The 25,322-nt window shown below is 27.1% G+C and overlaps 2 pseudogenes; one reads left to right on the plus strand and one right to left on the minus strand.

The window, feature by feature from the left end:
* The window catches only part of LOC107170295 (uncharacterized), a 106,505-nt pseudogene that overhangs the window by 70,025 nt on the left and 11,158 nt on the right, over positions 1 to 25,322 (plus strand).
* Positions 8,488 to 12,621, minus strand: LOC149062574 (uncharacterized; annotated as a pseudogene).

A 25,322-nucleotide genomic window follows, 5' to 3' on the forward strand; every position in this document is an offset into this window, starting at 1 on the left:
TATAAAATTAACCAATTCGCTTTAGTTGTAACATAAAAATAAGTAATCAACTGTGGATAAAGTTTAAGAAGTTTAATATAATGATTGAACCCAATTATCCAAAATGTAACCTAACCTAACCGAATATAATACATTTTTTTAGTTTTCTAATTAAAAACTAATATTTTATATACATAAAATATAAAAATAAATTTGTCAAATCATTCATAATTGTATTTAAATCCATAACATATTATTGTTTATTTATCAATAATTCAGGTTTACATGATATTTTAACATTTAATCGGTGAAAAACGAGGCTCTGTTATTAACATTATTTTTTGAAATACAAAAAATAACTGAAATTCATTTTGTAATTAAGTATATGGATGGTTAGGTTAGGTTACTCTTTCTCATCAAATTATCAATAACTTTTTCCAACTTTAAACGTAAACAATAACAAATAACGAAAAATTCTCACAACTGGAACAAATAAATTACATTTCTGATATAAACCGTTAATATATTCGAATTTTCTTCAGTCCTTTATCCGAATCAGAAATCACATATTCCAACATGACAAAAAAGTAAATAGAAAAGTAATAAGTTCACATAGACGTTACTTTCTGATCGCTCCACTCAGTATTTAAACTTAAGACTAGCTGTATTTAAACTATACAATGGAGACGACATACGCCGAAAATATGAAATGGTACAACATTTTAGAAACTTTTAGAAACTGTAAAAAAGATATAAAAAACGTTGCACAACAATTATTATTCCTCAAAATCATTGTTTTATTTAAAATAAAATTTGATCAGATAAATAAATTTATATTTTCGTCAGTAATTTTTTTATATCTAATTTTTAATCCTATTCCTTATTTTTGTGGCCATAAAACAGTCACTTTAATTTTTTTGGTTTCATATAAAATTTAAGTATAAAGTTTCTAAAAACCTTAAAATATAACCTAATCTTTAAGAAGATATTATACGCTATTTAGATAAAATAAATTATTCATTAATAATATGTTGTAATATAATAATTATAGTTTTGTCTATGTTCATATATATATATAAATGTTAAACATTTATTTTTCTGATTTTATCTTGGAATTTTTATGAACGTTTTGCTGAAATTTTAAGAGTGCTCTTTCATAAATAATAGACAATCTAAGTTTTTGACTTAAGAGAGGTTTTACATATTTAAAACAGATCAGTGGGGGCTTTGTCTCTTCACCCTATATTCAAATACCTTGAAAATATATTATTTTATGTTGTATAAATATTTAAAGTTACTTAATATAGTTATTACTTTTTATTTTTTTCTCACCTTCTTTATTATTTTTAATATTATATCATAGTAAATATACCAATTACTTAAATATAAAATATTTTTATTACAACAAATTATAAAATTATATATTTATATACCTATACAATATAATATTTTAATTCACAATTTAGGCCTGCCGTTCAAATCCAATACTTAGTAGGTATTTATAACCTTGCCTGTTCACTCGACATAGGAAGACTCAGAATAAAATTAAATCATGAATTAAAATTATCAAGTACCCTTCCCTCTCTCGACTTCAAACCAACGTTTCAAATGTTACCAACCAGGCCCCCTACATCATATTTTTGGCCCGGGTACACAACTAAATCCGGGCTTCTTTTAAATAACAATTAATTTTTCGACATCAATATACCTTAAATATTAGTTTTAAAATTTAGTATAAATTATAGGAGCAGGTATAATTAAAAAATAAAATATCAAAAAATGTATAGGTATTTTTTATAAATTGAAGACATGTACCTATAATATAATATAATGTATATGTTACCGGAAATGTTGACAATTTAGGAAACGATGACAATTCCTAATAGCGGAAGGAAATGATATCATCGCCTAGGAATTGTCATAATTTCCGTACTTTTTTAGGCAATGTTATCACTAGGACCCGGAATTTGATGATCTAAAATTATATTTTAAAAAATGCATAAAATGATATTTATTAATTAAATAATTTTTTTAAATTATATTAAAAATGTATATTTTACTGTAAAAATTGATAAAAATTGTTTCGATACAAATTATAATTATAATTAATTAAATAAAACTATATACTATAGTCCTTTACACTCTATATAGTAGACACTATCGAACTAATAATGCTGTCGAACTCAAATTAAATGAGAAACGGAGACACACGGGTATATACCTATATCTTATATAAAATTATTTTATATATCTGTGCGCAGACATAAAATTATATCAAACATAGGTTTATGTCGATTGCAGTAACCGATTTTAAATACGCATGTGTGTCCCTGGAATAAAATACTAAGTTTGGTGTCAACTGTCAATATTTTCCGAGATCTAAAAATATCAGGCGGGGAAATGACAGATATCGATAAAATGGTTGATTGAAAAATGTCATGGATATCGCATATCGCAGTATTCATCTGTTTAATATATAACCTGTACATTCAACACGATCCGTTTAGTAGTAGGTTATTAGTAGTGCAGTACGTATTTATTTTGTTAAAAGCTTAAAAGTGGATTTAAATGAAATGCAAAATTAATTTAATAAAGCAATTTCATTAATTATTGATGCTAAACGCGATGACAACAAATCGTTCATGAATAATGAAGAATACGATCGTCGCATTTGAAGACGTAAAATTATCCAAGACTCAAACAAAATGCAAAAAGATTATAGAAATATTCGTAAGTACGACGTTATTTTAATAAATGATAAAGAGCCCTTAATTAAAGCCATGAACCATGATAATGACAGTATACGTTATTTCGTTAAAAATGAAGAGCTATTCAATATTCTTCACTCTACGCATATAGCTATCGGCCATGATGGTGGCCGCGATCTCATATGTAGGTATATGATGTTATTTTTGTTTCTTTTAAACTATTTACTAGGGAATACATTTTATCTTTCATGATAATAAACAAAAATAATTTAAAAATTTAAAGAAACAAAAATAAGATTATCGTATTTTTGTTGGTACTTACATCGCATTAACGTTCAATATACATGCTCATTTATGTAATTTGTATAGTTTTTGTTTTGCATCGATATTCTCTAAAATAATAATTCTAAACAGATTTGCATGAATATTAATTTTGCTGATTGTACCAAGTGACACGTGTGGGTATTACAAAGACGACAAACGCTAGTCTAGTGGTACTGACGTGCAAGGGTTGTTACATTAACGCAATTAAACTCTATCACCCATTAGTATACACTATATACCTAGGTACATATTATATATATTTTTGGTTGGTAATTTATACAATAATGCAGGTTTTGGTTGTGTAGTTGACGGGAACAAGATGCAATATATTAACCTACTTAACTCGTGTCACTTGAATCGGTGTTTAGTCATTCGTGCATATCATGACGTAAATCGTTTTTTCGTTAACGGAAACTGTTTAATAGTTGTTCAAAGTTTATTTTCATTTCAAATATTCTTTATATTCAGTTAAAATTTTTACGATACTGTAAAATGATTGTGTTGGAGTTAAGGCATTTCTTGGTAATTCTACTTAGGGTGTCTTTTTGTTGATTTCTTTTCCTTTTTGTTTTTTTTAAATTTATTCATTGCTATTATGAGTATTATGTTTACTTTTTCTTTATACAAAAAGAATCTTTGTAAATTAAGTTTCGGGCAGACCTTTTTTTGACTGAAATTAAAAATAAAATTTATCTGGAAACTATTGGAAAAACTGGCACCGTAAACTTAAGTGAGATTGTTAAGTAGGTTAAATAGTAGTTAACGTTGCTGTAAAATATACTAAGTATTATGTTTCTATACTTTAGACTTTAAAGTTTAAGCTATTAAGTATGCTATTTAAATAATTCTCTTTGGTAGTTTCACACTTACATGTTCAGACTACAAATGAAGCGTGAAATGATTATTAATTTACAAAAGTTGCATTCTAGCGAATGACACTGAATAATACAATAAAAACGAAAATGAATGAAAAAAAAATTATAAAATTATAAGTTTTACCTTAAGATATTGTAATACAGTAGGTATATGATTTTATTTACTTTGAAAAAAATAAAACAATAAGGTTAGGTGAATTGTATTCTTCAACCTTTCGCATTTTCAACGCTTGAGTGATCTTTTGCTATGATTGTTCATCCGGTAGACCGCCAGTTTTGTCAAAAATAGTGATCACCTAACATCGATATTATATATATATTTATTATTTAATACAAATTCAAGATTGCTAACAGCTCGGATGAAAACGTCTCACTGCATGTGCACAGTTTAAATTTTTACAATGAACTGAAAATGTATTTATTATACAGATCATGATTTGATTAATTTTATGAATTTTGCGTATCATACTACCGATGAACACTAATCCTAAAGTTCATTATACATCATATTAACAATAAAAAAAACGGGTAAGTGGATGTCGTTATGCTGTACATTAGGGGGTGAGGTGGACCTCTGACTAGGGTAGGTTAGATTTGAATGCAATGATAGGTATCATTGTATACGAAAAACGATTCTGAACGGAGATGATTTGTCAGTCTAGGATATATTATTATATTTAAATATTGTCATATATTCTATTTTTAAACAAATATTTTATTTTTCATTAAGAAGCGATTTGCATAAGGCATGGTTAATCAATTTTTCCAAAAACATTGCATGTAGTTATCATAATTCATAATACCTTATATTATCATAAATATACATATACCTGGTTTGAAGATAAATCGTTATCATTACGCGATTTCATAAAAATTTAAAACTCAAACGCTCAAAAATATTTTTCCTATAATAACGCTTCAAATTTTCTCTATAGCTATTTGAAGCAAAACTTATGGAAAACTTAGTGTTGAATTTTATAACCTTAGATATAAATACAAAAAATATTATGAATTTTGAACTACAAAATAATTTGCAAATATTCATGGTTTTGACGAATTTTTGACAATATTTGAAATTCAAATGCTAATAAAAATTTAATTTGAATTTCCGGTGGACATTTTTTTTGTGATAAAGATTGACAAATTTGTAAGGAATCTTGTATTAAATTTTCAAATCTTAGATTTAAAAAGAACATTTTTTATGAATTTCTAGCTTAAAACAATCTGAAAATTTTTGTGATTTTTCGCATTTTGTCAAAATTTAAAATTTGAATGTTTATAAAAAAAAATTGTGACCATGAATTTCTTTTATTTTTCAACTGCTATTGTAACAATATGTTAGAGCCTTGTATTAAATTTTCAAGATTTTCTACCGAAAAAATAAATTTTTATCGATATTAATTTCAAAAAAACTATTAATGAGCGAAAATTGCATATACCTATGAATAGTTTAACTTAAGTCAAACATTTTTGAAAATTTCATGGTGGATAGAATATACTTATATAAACGTTTGGTAAAAATTTCATGTATCAATGGTCATTTGTTTTAAAGTTACATCAAAAATCAAACTCGATTTTTCGAAAACTGATTGTGCGTAAAATTTCCCGTTTTCTCCTTAATTGCTAGGTGTGTAGATTAGGATAGGTTAAACGCGTTTGACTATATATTATGTACTAGTTAAATAACCCAGCTTCGCCCGTGTACAGTTTTTTGTGTTACCTACTATTACTTTTATTTTATCAGTTTTTATACTTATTACAGGCTGCTTTTAGATATTATGTTGATCCTAGGTTGCCCATGTTTTGTATAGAAGTTTCTGTAAATTCTTTTAAAACTTATTAATTTTTACAACGTCGTTGTAATATTATTATCAGGGTTAGGGTGTTTATGACTTTTGCATATTTTTTTCTTTTAGTCATGAAATTTGCAGACTAAGTTATAAATTTGTTTTGTGCGACATAGAATCAGATGCATTCAATTTTATTTTGCATATTTTTGCATATTTAGGGATTTTCATGAATAAATGCATATTTTGAAAAAAATTGTAAATAAATGCATATTTGGCCAAAAAAATAGTAAATAAATGCATATTTTGCCAAAAAATAACTTAAATACAATATAAACCTCAATAAAGACCCATAGGTAGGCACAGTCAGTTTCACATTTAACGAAAATGAGAAAATATGAAACCCGTAGTATATAATTAACTTATCTTTATTACTTACTTAATTAAATATTAATTTATTGTATAAGCGCTTATGTTTTTAATTTTAAAATATCATATTTTTATATATTTGTATTTAAGTTTAAAGTTATAAAAAAGTTGTAAATCAATTTAAAATAAATTTCGGATTCGAAATAAAATTTTTAAATGTCATGTTTAATTTTTATTAAGAGCATATTTAGATATTTATTGTGTATATTTTGATGCATTTTTTAGTGCTTTTAAGGTCATAAACATCCTAATCCTAATTATTATATACATTATGGGTGTTATATAAATCAAAAAAAATATTTTTATAGAAATATTTTATTCATCTCAATACCTATTTATAAACAGTATTTTTGGTAACGCCTTTTGGGACTAAAATAACCTAACTACTGCTAGAGCTAACTCTAGAACATACGACATAGAACTGTCCATGTGAAAATCATTCTTCTCTCAAGTCAATCCCTGCCATGCTCAATAATTGTCCTTGAGACTATAATTAATAGTCATAGCAGAGCAAACTTTGAGTGGAAATTGTATTCTTTTAAACTCAAAGAGATAATCAGTTGGAATCAACGTTATTCTCGGGTTAAAACTATATCTCCTCTTGCATACCCAGTGATAAATATAGCTTCTATTACATTTTTGTGCAGAGTTTTAACTTGCAATCTAGTTCAATTACACAATTTAGGTGGGTTAAGATTTCTTAGTAACATTATAGGTGCTCCGATTTTAAGGATAAGTTTATATGTGATGGAAGACCAGAATGATTCAGAGTATTAAGAAATTCTAAAGGGTAATGGACAGCATCATTCGAATAGATCACTGAATCAAAAGATTTATATTCAACAGCTTTTTCATTAAATGCCTTTATTAAAATTGCATTTATTTCGGCTACCTTATCGTTCTTTGGAGTTAAGATGGCTCGCTCGCACAACCATCCGATGGTTTCATCTTGATATTTATTATATCTGGGTAAATTTTAGAAGTTAGCTCTAATAAAGAGCTAACAACTGTAATAAAGTTTGAGGAAATAGTGATCTCACCTTCCAATGAAGGAAGATTGCCATCTCCTATTTTAAGTAACATCTCAGTGAAAATTCCAGTAAATGTGTCACCTTTCAAATGGTTCCTCATATTTTTATGAAGTGCAACTTTCTGTATATGAGGCCACAAATACGAAACTTTTTTAGACATGACTTATACCACTAGGTATAATGGGTAATGGTTGCCGAAAATCTCGTGCTATCAGCACAGTGACTCTACCCATCAAACTATTATATCCTCTTATATCTTTTAATGTTCCATTGAGAGCTTCAAAGTCATCCTTGTGGTCCATTGTGCATTCATCCCAATCTATTAACTTACAGTCTTTTAGAACTTTTGCTATATTACTCTGTTTGGAAATATTGCACATAGGTGTCTCTAATCTCGTTAGGTTTAATGGTAATTTAAATATAGAATGAGCTGTGTACCTCCTTTTAATAATGTAGCAGCGATGCCTGAAGAAGCTACAGCCAAAGCTATTCCATGATCTTTTCGTACTCTGACCAATAAAATATTTATGACAAATGTTTTACCAGTGTCTCCAGGTGTGTCTAAGAAAAATGTTTGGAGTGTTTTTTCAATGCCCTCTAATATTTTTTCATATACATAGGACTGTTTATTATTAAGTAAATGTTCATTTAAATTTATATATTGTGTCAAAATACTTGAATCAGAATTGATTTCTCGAAAGTGAACTTTATTTTATAAGACTGCTTCACATCTTGATGGTTGTGGTAAACCATAATGTTGCAAAAATTGACCTCCCAGAGATAGAACTGTATTTTCAAGATTAACTAAGCATTTATTGTATACTCCCTTAATAACTGTGTTTATATTCTCGTTTTGTATATCCAACTCCACTCGATGTCGTATATCTTCTGAAAGCCTGCCCTTGTATTTTTCCCAAAGACTTAAAGCATCTGACAATTGACAAAATATCAACATAATTGCAAATGTTCCCGTAATTTAATTGGAGAACCACAAGCACAGATTCTTCCATAGTTGTATCCCAATACCTTTCATCTTCCAGTTAGCTTTACACGCTGCTTATAAGAGTAGGTGGAATTGTGCCGTTAACAGATTTCAAGATGTATTAAGATAGATAAAGATGTAGGACCTTGGATTTCATGAAGTAAAAGGCGAAGAAAGTAACAATTGGTATTATTAGGGTGAATGGTAAATACTCTACCAGAGATTGATCTCTTTTTATTCCCGGCCAACCGTTTACGTCAATTCCACGTTTTATTCTCTCAAATCTATTATTTTTTCATACATACTAAGAGGGAATATCAACATAAATAAGTGTTTTTGAAAAATAATTTGTTTTACATAAGTCGTAAAATGCTAAAGAGTAGTTTTTGGTGGATTGTTAATCATATCTGTTAATCGAATGGAGTCATTAGGGTTGAAATGGCTGTTTTCTAAATGCACCGAAAGATGGAAGACTGTTGGAGATCTCTCGTGGATAGTAAAAGCCAGAATTATCCATACAGCCTCAGAGCTGCTGATATATCGTCCACATTCATAAAGTTTGACTTCTTCATTATCGTTTTCAAAACGAAATTCGGCTTGATCACTTCCTTTTGTAATATATTTACAAATGTATTTTATAGATTTTACAGAGTTACAGTACACTACATTAATATGAGCACTGAATGTACGTGAAAGCACTGGTCCTTTCACACATATCCGATCCGGGTTCGTTCCGAGTCCGATCAGATTTTTACCATTCCGAGGACTTAGTTCATATATACCCAGGCCGTCTCCGTTTCGATTTTAATTTTAGTTGCTCTTTGTTTTACTTCATTTTAAGTAGTACACATCTCTCAGTAGTATAGAACAGTTGTCATCAAGAGTTCCTATTCATAATGGTTGAATTTAGCCAAGAAGAGTTAATTATTATAGCACTATTACTTGACGAAGAAAAAGAAGAAAATAAATCTCAAATAACTATTTCAAATAAGCGGAAAAGAACTGTGTGAGTTCATGATCTGTGCAAAAAAAGGAAAACCGAAGGCGAATTTACTTTGTATAACGGTCTAATTGATGATGAACAAAAGTTCTATGAATATTTCCGCATATCTCAATACACTTTTAATGTCTTACATGAAAAATTGGAAAATTTAATAACAAAGAAGGAAATTCATTGGAGAAAACCTATACTGTCAAAGGAAAGATTAGCTGTGTGCTTAAGGTAAGTAATCGACACAACATTTAAATTAGTAATACCCAATTTTGAATCATACGAGTATATCTTATGTTAAAATTAGATATCATGAATTACATTTTGTTATTAAAAAACAACTGTTGTGAACCGATATTAAGTACCTTCTTAATTATTTAAATAATAAAATAAAGTAAAATCTATTAGATAACAAAATCAATCTTACAAATAAAAAATAAAAATATAAAAAACTATTAACTATTAATTGAAATTATTAAGTTTTTTTTTAAATGTTAAATAATACGAAATTATTGGTGTTGATTTTCATTTCCAAAGATCGTAAACGCACTTGGTGTAAATATTGTATTGTCTGGTTGTATAATTTGTGGAGATTTCGACTGAGAATAGTTGCTGTACAATGAGTTAGATGACACTAATGGAGAAGGTTGATTATTAGAAGCACATGATTGTTGTTTGCCTAAAATTTGGAACATTTCAATGTCTTGAACGGTATTAAATATTCTAGATTTTGCCAAATTTAAAGAATAGGGATCAAACGTCTTCAATGTAGCACTAATACCTTTGAGAAACGCATATACAGGATCAATATCACTTTCTTTACTTGTTTCTCTTTTCCAATAAGTATTTCATAAGAGTTGTAGAAGCTGTTTCTGGTTGTTGGAAACTTCCAGTAGTCAAGCTTTGTTTCTTTTTTATTGTATTTTGTTTATTCCAAATGTTATCATTAACACTTTGATTTGTTTCTAAATTGTCATTGTTCATAGAAGTATCGTTTAGGGCATCATGTATTTCTTTTGTATTTTCATCTTCTTCTGCAGAGCTGTCACTAAGATTACATGATAAATTTGTATTAGTGTCTCGTTCTTGTAAAAACTCTTGTAAAAACTGCAAGTTATCTACATATTTATATTTCTTAATTTCTTTTGGTGCAGCTTGTCCTGATGTGGTCTTGTTTCGTTTTTTTGCTCTCCTATATCTCTTAAATTGAACCATCGATTTTTGCACGCAATAGTTATCAAACAATTAATATAATTCAAAATCAAAAAAATGTCATTTTTTAGTACAAAATTTTTTTTAGCTAATACTTTGGTTGGTTAAAAGTCAAAAATTCCCAGTACTTAAAAAAACAACTAGGAATTCGCTCTGCTATGTAGTAGGTATCGAATGAATCTCGTCCTTGAGTAGGTCACTGTGATAATATTTATAAGTAAAAAGTACACAATCTCAACAAAATTATTTTAACCTTAAACATATATAGTATCTATTGGTGACTGGTATGTATTATGAATATACAATATAAATAAGGTATAATTAATTACTGTCAATAGAATAAGTATAAGTAAGAAATAGGTATAAGAATAAGCAATTTTCTTAAACAATATATGAATACCTACATAAAATAATACAGTTCTTTTAATCTAGACTCTAATAAATAATTGTATCAAACTTGTTCAATAATCAATATTACCTGATAAATTAATTTACAGATCAAATATAAATTGTTTTATTTGTCAAAATTGTAGTTTTTATATAATGTAAATCAGTAATATAGTTTAACCGCTACTTTAAACTTAATGCATTCAAATCAAAAGTTATATATGAATTTAAAGTAAAAATAGATGCTTACTTTCGAATTCGATATTTTTACAAGAAATTTGTCTATTTTAGCCAGCTGTTGAAATACTTTTAATTTTGCATCGTTCGCGGAATAAGAAATAAATACAAGTGTCAAAAAATAAATGAATATGTAAAACAAATAATAATAATTTTAATCTATAAACATAAAATAGTGAAACACGTTTTCACTATTAATATTCAGCTACCATTGAGATTCGACTCTGCCGATCACAATAAATACATATTGGTAGGTATATTAATAGATAATGGTCAAAAACAAAACTATAAGAAAATGTGGAAAGTATATAATATAATAATAATTCCAGTGATTCAAAACAAAATAAAAAATTTGTTCTCAAAATATAAATTAGTCAATTAATTAAATAATTATTGATATTTTAATTTTTTGAAAACTGAAATTGTGATTTTCGGGGTCGCAAAAAGAAACTCTTGCAACTCTATAATATTTTCAGAGGTCGCAAATGCAACCCCGTGCGACCCCCAGTTTACGCCACTGAATTATAATGCCCGAAGTCATGGCTGCACCAAATGAACAAAAATGGAAAGAAATAGCTTCAGAATTTTGGATTTCCTGGAATTTTCCAAATTGCTTAGGTGCAATCGATGGGAAACATGTGACAATTCAAGCACCTCCTAACAGCGGCTCACAGTATTTTTATTACAAAAAAACATTTTCTGTTGTATTATTAGCACTGGTCGACGCGCATTACAATTTTATAGCTGTAGATGCAGGAAGTTATGACAAAAACAGCGATGATGGTATTTTAAATCACTCAATGTTAGGAAAAGCATTAGAGCAAAATAAACTGGATATACCAGAAAAACAGCATTGCCAGGTACAACAAATGAAGTACCATTCGTTATAATTATTGGGCACGAAGCATTCTCCTTAAAAACTTACTTGCTAAGACCCTATCCTGGCAAAAACCTTGATTGCAATGAAAAAAGAATATACAACTATCGAATTTGTCGTGCTAGGAGAGTCGTAGAGAACGCCTTTGGAATATTATTACAACAATTTCGAATATATAATAGGCGAATTTAAGCCAAACCTAAAATGTTGATGTCATAATAATATCTACATGCAAAATTAATAAAAGTACGATGGTAAGCTAACCCATATAGGTACGTGATAATCAGCAATTCAATGCAGATCAATTAAGTGTAACGACTTTAACAAATATTCCTATTCGAGTAGGAAATGCAACTTTGGAAGCATTTTTGATAAGAAACACTTTTAAAATTTTTTTTTAACTCATCCATGGGTCAATCCCATGGCAAAATAATGTTTATTTATTTTTTTTATTTGTTATGCAATAAAACAATAACTGTTAAGTATTAGCTAAGATTAATAGGGTACATTTCAGTATACAAATTGAAATTCTAATTAATACTACTACACATATAATTTTCTTAAATTAGTAATTAAATACCTAATAACTATTAATAATGTAAATTATATAATATTTTACTTCAAGTGGAATAAAATTATAAATTACTTATTTAATATTTTAAAACTTACTGGTTTGATTTAGTTCATCAGCAATACCTTCCCAAACTTTTTCCTTCCAAGTACTGTCACTATATTTTGAATGACTCAAGTCATATAGTTCGGTATGCGTTCTTATGAGTTCAATTAATTGTTCGTTGTTCATCTTGAGATTTGTAGAGAAAATTTAGTGAATAGTGTCTTTAAAAAACGAGTAGATACTGACAACTGACTGAACTGATTGGCGTATAGAAAATAATAAAAATTAAAAACCTTTCAATGATAGTCATAATATATAGTTCACAGTACTATAGTCATATAGTAGGTGTTGAACATACACAATCATGCACATTGACTTCGGATGCCTGTTATACAGGTTCAATCCGGCACCGTTCCGTATCCAAACTTGTCCGAGCTCGGACAGACAAATTTTTTTTGATCGGATAGAACTAGGAAAGCTCGGATTGGACTCGGATCAGACGTGTGTGAAAGGACCTTTATACGGCACTACCCACTGATTTTCAATTTTCTTACCATTTATTTCAACATTAAACCACTATTTTCTGGAGCTCTTCGCTTATACTTTGGATATCTGTCGTCTCCTATGAGACGGATAAAACTGTATCTTTGGGTACTATGAGTCATAAATGTGTATACTGCGATGATCTTAAATAGTAGTGCGTGTTATGTACATACAATATATAGGTAGGGAAATACATTATGCATAGTTAATATAATGTTATTAGGTTAGTCTCCAGCTCTCCGCACTTCATAATGTAATATGACGGAGTGGCTCAGTTAAAAAACCGATTTTCCTGCTAGTGAGTGTTGTTTAAGTCTTAATTTTTCAACATGCATCGAGTTTTATAGATACTTTGTATTACACACTTTAATTATATATGTATTTTCATTTATATCATGTATATATATAGACAACCCGTCATTGAATGAAGGCACGTCGTACTCGTTGTAGTATAGCGTTAGTATGAAAACAGTTGAACGTCTTGTTCCTTTCAAAACACACCCCATGCACACGTTATAATATGCAGCTATGCAAATGTGTAACGAAAAAGTAGATTTGTTATAAATATTATTTACGATGAGTTAAGTGAAAATTTCAAGTTATGAAATAATGGTATAGATACTGTGGTTTGTTGTTTATGTATACTTAAGATTTTTCAAGAGCACCTCTCTTTTTGTCCATCTGCTCATAAACATTTTTGACATAGCGATATCGGGAAAGTTGTCAAGGAAATATGGTGTGTTGTATACCTACGTGTTTTGCGTTATTATATTATCATCGTTTTAAATTGATTTCAAAAAGTTTAATAATATTAAAATATTAAAATTATATTAAAAGTGATGTGCTTCGGGGTCAACGTAAACATGTGTTTTTCTAATATACATTATCGAAGCCACGTCGTGTTGAATTTATAATATGACTTTAATTTGGTAAAATGTTAAGTTGCATTAATCAAATTACTCCACTTATGACATAATTTACGGAAATAATAACCATACTTGGTCAGATGGATACCAAATATATTTAAAAACTATGCTATGGAATAAATAATCGATAACGTTCTAAAATAGAATAATTGTACCAGGTTTGGAAAAAAGGGGTTCTAGTCCATTTTTGATCAATTATTGCTTATGCATATTACATATGTACATTTTGTTGGAAGTTTTCTGACTCATTGATTTGTGATACTTCTATGACCACAAGTATATTGGTTAACTTTAAATGCAAAATACGAGTTAGTTATAAATATCAAGTACGGAATTCATGTACAGAGTATGTTTTTGTTTCTCCTGAAAATAGGAACACTGGATATAAATAAATAGGAGAGAAAAATTGGAAAGTTTGTGAAAAGCTGAAAGGCCTTTTTTCCATTAGAATTTTTTAGGTATATAAATGGTTGCTATTGATTGCTTATTAGAACAAAGTAAAAGTATAACTAGTAAATTAGTAGAAATTGGTATTATTTTTTCTATATAAATAGTTACTACAGGTTACGTGATATGATATGATATATATATGTCATATTTTTAACCCACGTAGGCTTATCTGAAGTTAATAGATTTAAAAACTATTTGACCGTTCTCAATTAAAAGTTATATCAATAGATTCCTTAGTTTAAGAAGATATTTCTAGTTTATTTTTTAAGGGTAAAACACGATTGCGTACGTTCGTTATCGACGATACCTTTTTAAGCAACACGATTCCGTACGATTTTACCTGTTTTTTAACTACACGACGTTTACAGCGTACGAAGTTTTAAGCGTTGTTGCCAATTTTCATACCAGTATACAGAACCCCCACAAGGGGGTCTGATGGACCTTGAGTACAGAGGCCCGAATACTTTAAGTGCCGGTGGGCCCGTTGAAATTTATTTGTAATTTTTAAAATTTTAGTAGAAATACTTATTTTATATTAATTAATATTGTAAAATAACATTTTATGAAATATATATATTATATAGTCATTTAATATTTAACCATTGATTAAGCTGAGCTCAAAGCCCGGAAAATAAAATTTTAACTTAAAAAAAATATATTAAATATAAATTAAAATATAGGTACTTGTTTTTTAATTTTTTTATTTAGATAATATCGTAATAAAAAATAATAGAAAAGACATTATTAACGTTGGATTGCTTATGAACAAAATAAAAATGATTTTTTTAATTTTTAGTGCTTTTTTTGGATTTTTGAGACTTGTTTGGATTTTTAACTGTTTCTGAATTAAAATCTGTCTTATTTTATGAAATTATATTTTTTTGTCAATCGAATTATGAAGTAAGTTGTACATGTATAGATTAAGTAAATAGAACGATTACGCTGATGCAACGTTCTTTTTTCACATATTTTTTTATTTATTTACGATAATTGTATTAAAATAATAATTGACGATTTATTTATTTATTAATTACTTTTATATTATTAAGTTAATCTCATTTTATTTATTATTTTATTATTTTTTTTTTTTTATGTATTATTATAGAACTGTAAATGTATTCGATATGTATTATATTATTATTTATTTTATATACGATGAAATTGGTAAATTTGACAACGTTGCATACCATTTCATACGCAATCGTGTTTATTTTTTTTTTCTGAAAGGTACTTTTAACCCATCTACAAACAGTACAAACATACGCAATTGTGTTGCCTAAAAGGACAAAGGTACTCAATCGTGTTCTACCCTTTTTCAACCTCTATGCCTAAAAGAGAGCCCGTAAATTAATTTTCTTTCAGTTCACAAAAAATGAATACCTATATTTTTTGTTTATTTATAAGATTTCCCCATTACTTAATGTTTGGTTATGCATTTTTTTACTTTTTTAATTTTTATATATAAATCGTATACACATTTATTTATAAATATAATTATGAAAACGACAAATATTTAGCACTTGCTACGCCGGATGGGATAGCTAGTAATCAATAAAAACAAAAAGTTGACTCAAAAATAAAAAAAATAATCTTTTCATTTAATTCTAAAAATAACTCGAAATCTTACCATTTGCGGATTAAACTGCTATTTTTACAAACCTCTTGCCATTTTATCAAACATAAATTAATTTTGAAAACATGTAGGTATTGCTCTTGACTATGAAATTAAAGTTGAATAGGTTGTTTATATTAAAAAAACATATAAAACCACCAACATAAAAATGAAATGCTTGTGATAATACGTAAAAATTATATGAAAACATTTTTTTTCCAAAGAATTAGCTATTCAATTTTCTTAGAAAAATATTAGTATATTATAATTTTCGATTTATTTTCTGATCTTTAGGATTTGATTGAAACCCTCCCGAAGATTAAAAAGAAATCCAGCTGTGTTCAATTTTCAGTTTATAGATCTGCATGCGATCTTTTGGAAAAAACCACACTGAAAAAAAATGTTAATAAAAGCACAAATAAAATAATAAAATACACTGATATTTTCGTTTCGCTTTAATTTGAATATAGAATTAGAATATAAATAAAAAAAATCATACCATTCAATAAAATACAATATTTTAATAATCAACGATGACCAAAAAATAGTTATTATTTAAATAAAATGGGTATGATACTGAAAGGTATTATACGTCTAAAGGGACTTTTATACATCAACATTAGAAATGGTAGGTAGTATAATATATAATTCATAGACATTTTAAGTTTTTAAAATATGTCTAAGTAAAAATGGTTTAATTATGTTTGATCATTTGTACAATCTTTTTTAGCCTTGATTTGTACATAATAGAATTAAAAATTTAGTTTTTATTTGTTTTAATATATATCTAAATCATCTATAGTAGGTAAGAATAAAGATTTTATTTATATTTTTTAGAATTTTACTGCGATACTATGCCATACATTTTTCTATGTTAGGTATCTAAAATTGTTATAAAGTCCAAAGTCACATTACCTCTTATTTTCTTTGGTATGTAATATATCAAATAATATGCGTTTCGAATTTTGAGTGACGGTTTCTTTGAGGAAATCGTATAAAAAAGTCGTAACTTTTCGGCTTTGTGAGAAAATATCTTCGTGTATATATAGTTAAATGATCACTCACAAAAAAGGTTTTTCTATATACTTCACAAAAGCACGGATTTTATTCAATTCGTTTTCACAGTTCCATTTATGTATACATTATTTAGTTATGAGTTATTTCTAACTATACACCAAACAAACGTTATTTATTTTATGTTTTCGTGATTCGTAAACAGCTTATTTTCGAGCACTGATCCGCGAGTTTTTCAATAAACGATTTTCAACAATAAAAATCTATGGCAGAAACATTTTTAGGCATTGTGAAAAGTCAAGTGAACAACTTAATTACAATTTATAATGATTAAAAATAATCTTCAATTGGATTCTACTGTAGATAATTGTGTTTATCTTTATACCTTTTTTCATAATTTATATGTAGGTACTTAAAAATATTATTTATTCAAAGTTCATGCCATAAAATGTTAATATTAAATATGAAAAAGGTAATATACAATAATCGTTGTGCGAGCGGGTTGAGAGCAATAAATAAATCTTGACATTCAAAAAGCAGTTCTGAGAAGTGCAGGTACATTTAAAATAAAACGTATAGAACTTTTTTATTTTATTTACAAAAAACTTTATAATTAAAGTCTTAATTTTCCATATAAAACATTATTATAAATTTGATATAAATTATATTAAAAAATATTCACCGTTATTTACATTTCAAATAGACAATATTATAAGATAGGTAGTTATTTTGTTAGAATCGAATTTTGAATGATATAGGTAATATTATGTATTAAATTACAGTTAATCTTTAATTGGTATCACTATCAAGATTTAAAATCAAAACTTTCACCATTAGTGGAAAATAATCTGCATCATATAACAAAAATAATTTTTTCGTATTTTTAATTGAATATATATGGGAATGTGGGGGTAACGCCCTCACTTGTGACTTTTCATGCAATACTTGGTGAGGGTCTCTCAAACATTTTAGCTCTAGTTATTTCATTGGTGGCTGTGTCGTAAAAATAGATGAGAATTCATTAATACAAATAATGAATGGTATTGATCTCCATAACCAGTCATCGGAATCGCGAGTTAGCGTGGAGTTCACCATTGTCTCTCTTTACATGGGTACCTATATGTTAAATATCATTTGATTTTTTGATGACATTTATACTTTCAGTCGACATGTTTCTAAACATAAATATGAATGCACATTTTATAATTTTATAAACATTTTTTTGGTTATTTATCTGCAACATGCAATGTCGCCACCAGGGACGTATTATAAGAGTTTATATGTATTCTAATATAAATTTAAAATATAGCTTGGTGATATAGAAAGTATGGTTTTATGATATTAGGGTCTACGGTTATTTTAGCTATATATAATTTTCATATTTTAATCTCTTTTACTACATGTTAGACATTGTTAGTGAATATTTTTGTAATATTCTCATTTTAAGTACATATTTTACATATATTTTTTTAAATTGGCATACAATTTTTCTTACGGACTACGCATGTGTAATATTAGTACGGGATACTTTATAGCTACTTTTACAGAGTCGATGTTAGTTCAGTTTACGTGTTTCGTTTTCGTAGTTAAGGGTTTTTTTTTAATATAAAAAATGCATTAAGTATATAAAACAACGCATAGTTGCCTACATTCGAAGTTCGGAAAATCGGTATTTTTAATTGATAAATCAATATTTTTTTTCCATTTTAACATTGTGATTACAATATTAGGTAGTTTCAACAGAATAAATGAATAGTAATATATTATGTAGACATTTTGAAAATGAATCAAGAGCTGAAAACCACGTTTTAATAGTTGTATAGCCGAAAGCATATTAGGTGCATCAGTTAACCGAATTTAAGACAAAAATAAGCTGACAGCTTCCTTGAATGATAGAAAAATTAATGAATGGAATTTTTATTTTGTTTTTTAGGTAACCTAAAACGCTCAAATAGACCTTAAACTTGAAGAAAAAATTATAGAAATTTTATAAACGTATTAAATTTTTATACAACGTAAAAGTTTAATATATTTTTTACACTATAAAAATAATATTATCAATAAAAAAATTTTCTAATGAATGGCGAACATAAAATGTTACGGATTTTAAGGTATATTTTAAGAGCATATTTAAGTGATTATGCGTATTTATTGATTTTTAGGGCATAAGCCTAAATAAGTGTATTTTTTTAGGTTTGTATAAGGGCATGAAGTCAGAGGTCAGAATCAAATAAGTAAATGTTGCGCTCACTCAATAGTACTCATGTGTAAATTAATAATATTATAATTTATAATACAATATTGAATATGCTGTACCTATTATACAACGAATTATGCATGTAAACATTAAGTTGATTTGAAATATTTACATTATAGAAAAATATCGTAGTATTTTTTTTTTTTTTTGTAAAAAGATTGATTACTAGTGATCTGATACTGGTTTAAATGCCCTGAGTTTATTATATAATAAATAATAATGAAAAAAACAACGAAGATGACGTTGCATAAAATTACGAAAATAAATAAATAATATTTACGGTTAACCCGGTGTATTGAAAATCGATTCGTTTAAGTTTCTTTAATAGTTACTAACATTGGAATAAAAAAACTATTAACCATCCGAAATTTATAATATAATTGAAAATTGGATAATATTCATGCGTCACAGATAATAAAAGTTTGTTATATTATTTTTAATTCTGACTTAATTTTAAAGATATTGAAAATATCTGCATGTATGGTATAAAAAAATAAAAAAAAAGCTAATGCACCAAATTATTTAAAACATTGATAGTACCATATAATATTATAATGTATTTAAACGCGGTTGAATGGGTCAGATGAAATATTTATGGGCAAACGTTATAAAACGTTTTAATATTGTATTTTACGTTACTGTTACCGCACAGGTACACTTCTTATTTGCATATTATGTACTATTATTTTAACATATCACTTTGCATAAAATAATTAATTATTGCATACAATGGATGGCTAGTCGAGATAAATATACCGTTCAATCTTTAAGTTCAATAGACACTACACAATATTATTATTAAATGAATAATAATAAATAATTAATTAAAAATTAATTAACGTAAGTACTCGGATATTAGATGTATGTTACGACGTTTCTATAAATTTATGAAAAAAAAATTTTAAAATAAGTATACTAAACAAAGTTATTATACCATTATGTTAATAAATAAAAATTTATTAGTTTTTGATAAAGTTAGATAGAAAGGTAATAACTAGGGCAGTGAAGTTGTCGCATTTGCATGTTTTTGTAAATTCTTATATTTATTGCTGAGTAAGCTTAAAATATGTTTCGTTAAACTCTTAATTAAAAAAAAAAAAAAATTATATTGCAATAAATGCAATTTCAGCGATTATTTAAATTTTACTGCAATTTTAACTACTTTTTATAATTTTCGTTTACATTTAAGGTTATATAACTTAATATATAAAATAAGAGTAACTAACGTAGCAGTTAAGTTACTTACTAAAGTAGCGTTCTCATAAAATCGAAAATTTCAGTTGTCTATAAATAACTCAAAAAGTCAACAATTTTTGAAAATCAAACTGTATATAGATATCACTAACGTAAACATTTGGTGAAAATTTCATGTATTTACAGTGATTAATTTTTGAATTACAACCATATAAAAAAATCGATTTGGTCGAAAACTGGTTTTGCGTAAAAATTCCCATTTTTCTCTCATTTTTTTTTGTTTTTCTCGATTTTTCTAAAAACTGTTGGAAAATGTTTACTTTTGACCTCTATAATGCACCAAGGATATTCACTTTTACATCGGAAACCACCCCCACAGTTTGAAATTGAAGCATTATTTCGACTAGTTATGCTGTACACAGACACAAAAAAAAAAATCAGTACATTCATCTCTTCGTTCAGAATCTAAAATTGATAAGCTTATCGCCAAAGTGAGACAAATATTTTTAAAGGCTCCTTCCCGTATTTTATTGTTTAAAGAAGAAACTCCAGGTATTAATTAACCTCCTCAGCCCATAATAAACCGATGGGGGACATGATGGATAAATGCCGCGTCCTATTATTGTGAACATTTTGTAGAAGTAATAAAAGTAATACAATTATTAAATTCAAACGATGCTAATTCTATTGAACAAGCTCAACATTTTTTGTCGGATAGTTCTATGGAAACCAATTTGGTATTCATTCATTTCAATTATGGTTTTATACCAGCAGAAATCACTAAACTCAAAACCCAAAATTGTCCGTTAATCTAAGCTTTATCTATAGTTAAAAACTTTGGAACTAAAATAGAATAAATTACGGGACAAAATGGAATATTAGTAAACCAGAAATTCAAAACTATTTCACAAAAAAATGAAGGATATCAAACAATTGTTCATATATCAAAAATTATAAGTAGAGAAATACAGTCAATGGATGGTTTGCCAGAAGACTTGACCAGCAACAATTTAATCTATTTCAAGTACGCACCAATAACAACTATTGACGTAAAAAGAAGTTTTTCCCGATATAAAAATTTGTTGTTTAATTGTTATTATAATTATGTATTAATATATTTGATTTCATTGATTATAATTTAAATTTTTAAATTTTACAAGTGCAATTTTTAATATATTTTAATGCTATAATGCAATCAATTTAGCGTGTTTTTTAATGCAATAACTTCACTGCCCTAGCATAATAATATATTGAAAACTAAAATAGACATTTAAAAACCCTGAGACAATTGCTTTACATTTATTTTCGACAAATCGTCTGTATGAAAAAATGTCCTCGTGTATTGTTGATATTTGTAAATTATTAGGCGAATTATCAAATTATTAACGAACGAGGTATGTCGTTTACATTTCCAAAATTTTTGATTGAGCATGTAATTTATTTTTGTCAATATTTATAGAAGAAAACTAAACAATTTGAAAAATTGTCTATGAAAAGTTAATAATAATAATAATTTGATAATCGTCATGGTTGACTTTACTTTGTTCCGTTCTCAGACAGGCCTTAGCTAGCCACCCTTATTCTCGTTACGTTGCACATCATGTTGCCTCCCCTAGTTTATTGATCTAACCACTGTTTGACAGTCTTCCTCTTTTTCTGAAAATATGGTTTGTTCCATTTTTTATATTGACGATCGGTCTTTTGATGCCTGTATCATGAATCATAATTTTTTTTATTTTTGGTTTCCTACATGTTTGGTAGCTAATTTTCATTTGGTGTACTTGTAATACTTAGTAAGTCCTTAAGCGTAAACCACAGCACCTAGCTCATGTATGACAAATATGAAATTTTAGGAGTGGAATGTTTAAAGTTTTTACGATCAGTATTTATGAATAATAAAAAAAATAAAAAATATCGTTAAATCACAAGTCATTATTATACCTTTGATGAACCAATTTTATAATTAAAAATAAAATGTACTCATAATAATATTATAGATAGATTGTTTAAATAATAATTTGTTACTTTTAGTATAATTTGGACATAACATTATCGTAATTCATATTCTTTATATCCCATAAACAGTCACAAACAATATATCTATAATCATAACATTAGTAGTGTACTAATACCTACAAATTAGGAAATAAACGCTTTCAATCGATGAAAAATTGTTTGTTTGTTTAAAAAAAAACACTTGTAAGACTTATGTCTGTCATACGCACTACAGTCAACAGATAGTGCATTATATTTTTGTATTTCATTTTATTAATATTCTCATTTAATTATAATGTTAGCCAAGAGTTACTAATGAGTGGTTACTTTAATTATATTTTTCATGTTATTCATAAGGTCAGATTATGGTCATCGATATCATGATATTAGGGGAGTGGGACTATTATTTTTGGTGAAGCCCTTTTACCAAAAACAATTTCATTTTCTATTAAAATTTAGGTAGTAATTTGTAATAAATATAACTAAAATGTTTATAGTATATTTGTGGATTGTAGTATTATCACAATTAATCGATAAAATAGTACAAGATACAAAATAGTAGCAAACAATTAAAAATATGTTTTATTGAAAATGTAGAAAAATAACATCATATTCTAATACATTTTAATATACATTTTTTCACTATATGCAATAAAAAAAAAACAAATCGACACATAGTAGCCCCTCCCCTCTTGATGTAGCCTTAGTTATAAATTAGGTACTCGTATAGTCTAATTATCATACAAACTTATTGCTATAATTTATATAGATTGTTTAAGTCAAATAAAAATATAAAAATAAATAAATAATATTATGTATAATTTAACATTTTTGCTTGGTTGATAATAGTTGAATTGGTAAAAATATTAATAGTATTTGATTATTTCATTTTACAATCACCAAAACAATATATTATGTATTCTATTCTATAGGTAAATATGGAAAACCGCTTCATTTAAAAATTCAGTAGAACATCACTGCATTGTTCATTTTGGAAATATATGGTATCTATACAATGTATTATAAAAATTGAATATTAAAAAACATTGTCAGGGTTACAGACATTGAACGAAATGTATTTTAGAGAAATTATAAAAAATGAAGTTGCGAACAGCAATATCACATCATTATAAACTGAACTTAGAGATTATGGGTCTGAATCTTCTCTATTTGCGCAATATTTCCACCCACGCTGCTGTGCTTTCAGACTGTCGTTATTAGTGAACTATTTATCGCACGAGTACCTATTGTTTCTCGGCAGTGTGCGTCCGCCACTTTACATTCAGATTGATTGTATATTGGATAAATGTTTAATGCAACATCACATCGGAACCGCAATTCGCCCACGCGAGGACCTACTTCTTCGGATACAAGACGTTTGATAGTTCATTATAATGCATTTACTCCCCCACCCACCCCACCGGATAATTAGATGGAACGTCAGCAGCGTATTTCCGTTGGTTTTGCAGCTAAATTATAGGTACACCTATTAAATATTCACAACAAAAAATGACTTATTTTTAAATGCTTATAAAGTACTTATTACTAATATTTTATTTACTTTCGCATAATTACGTGGGTGCTTGAATGTTTTGTTTATGGTCGCTTGGAATTTATTGACATTTTACATCACCAGATTTTCAAGCCAGCATTTGTTTTATTACTATTTAAATTTAAATTAAGTAAAAAATTAAAAATGAAAGAATAACGTACCTAGGTATAGACATGAGTAGATATAATTCTTCTAAGTTTTTATGTTTTGTTTTATGATTAATTTATTTTTATACTAGTAATAACTTATAAAATTGGACGAAACTCATTTTCTGCTAATAAAATATGATAGATTACGAGTATGTTACTGTGCTATTAACTTATATGTCGATTACTACGTACTGTAGATCAGTGTAAAAAGGTAAGTGGAATAAAATAATTTTTTTTTTAAATCGTACGCTACATTGTTGCTACCTATAACTTGGCTATAAAAATTAAAATTTTTATGAATTTCGAACTACATAAAAATGTTTAAGTCTTTATGATTTTGTAAACATTTTTAAAATAGTTATAAAAAAAAAGTTTTTCAATATCACTTATGACACGGCTGTCGTGTTGTTTGTTGTATGTTTTAAAAATATTATAATATGATAAGAAGATTAAACAAAGTGCGTCTACTATAACTTTTTAATTAAGTATTTTTACACGACGCATTTTTTTTTTTTTTTTATGACGCTACAGTAAGTTGAATATAAATCTACAATTTCTTTAGGAATCTAGAAGAAAAATAACTGTCGTGAAAACATTGAAAATAAAACAAAATAAATATATAAAATTAAAGTAGGTACCTAAGATATATGAAATATATAATGCACTATCTGCCATTGTATTGTATTTGTAAAGTAAGTCATAAACAGTAAATTTAGTTGGTTTTTTTTAATAAAAAAAGTCCTTCATCGATTAAAAAGGTTTATTTTATAATTTATAACAGCAACAGCCCACTATAGTGTTTTGAAAAAATCAATAAATTACAGACAAAATTATAATTGAAATCAATAATAATAATAATAATAATAGTAATAACAGAAATGATAGTTCTTAGACTCTTGGTATAATAATATACTTACATTGTTACACAATATATGAGATTAAATTATACACTTGCATATATTTCAATGTTTTATTCAATACTGTTGTACGAGTAATGCTTTTTTTGCGTGTCCAATAGTTACAATAGTTGTAACTTAAAGGTATACAATATTATATTATATTAGTAGGTATACTCTGTATACGTCATCACACAAATTGACTTTACGTCTATATGCACAGTTGGGTGGCGTGCTCAATTATTTTACTTGTTACACAAATCAATTAAAACACCTATTTATATTATATTGATAGCAAA

Source organism: Diuraphis noxia, unplaced genomic scaffold, assembly GCF_037042655.1.
Source record: "Diuraphis noxia isolate RWA-SAM2 unplaced genomic scaffold, SU_Dnox_SAM2 contig0001, whole genome shotgun sequence".
Classification (NCBI taxonomy): domain Eukaryota; kingdom Metazoa; phylum Arthropoda; class Insecta; order Hemiptera; family Aphididae; genus Diuraphis; species Diuraphis noxia.